A 360-nucleotide genomic window follows, 5' to 3' on the forward strand; every position below is an offset into this window, starting at 1 on the left:
AAATCATAAAATTTCCTTTTAACTTAAAATTTAAAAAAAAAAAATATAAAAAAGTGTTATAGTTAAAGTTCATAAAGTTTTTGTCGTTATTGCTATTTAAATACTTGTGGTGAAATTAATGAATGTTACGTTTTTATAATATGTATTTGAAAGTTGGAAAAATACTGTATAAAAAGGCAGTTTTTGTTTAAGTGATATTTCTTTTTTTTTTTTAATTTTAAGCAAATTATAACAAAAATATTTAAGCTCTTGTTTGTTTTTTTTTTTTAATTTTTATAAATTTATCAAAAAATTTGTATATTTATACCAAAAATATGTTTATTCTTAAAATAGTTTTTCATTTTTTTTTTTATTTTTGTT

Source organism: Lucilia sericata, unplaced genomic scaffold (assembly GCF_015586225.1).
Source record: "Lucilia sericata isolate MDLA Ls3-8-SP2 unplaced genomic scaffold, ASM1558622v1 Contig000017F_arrow, whole genome shotgun sequence".
Classification (NCBI taxonomy): domain Eukaryota; kingdom Metazoa; phylum Arthropoda; class Insecta; order Diptera; family Calliphoridae; genus Lucilia; species Lucilia sericata.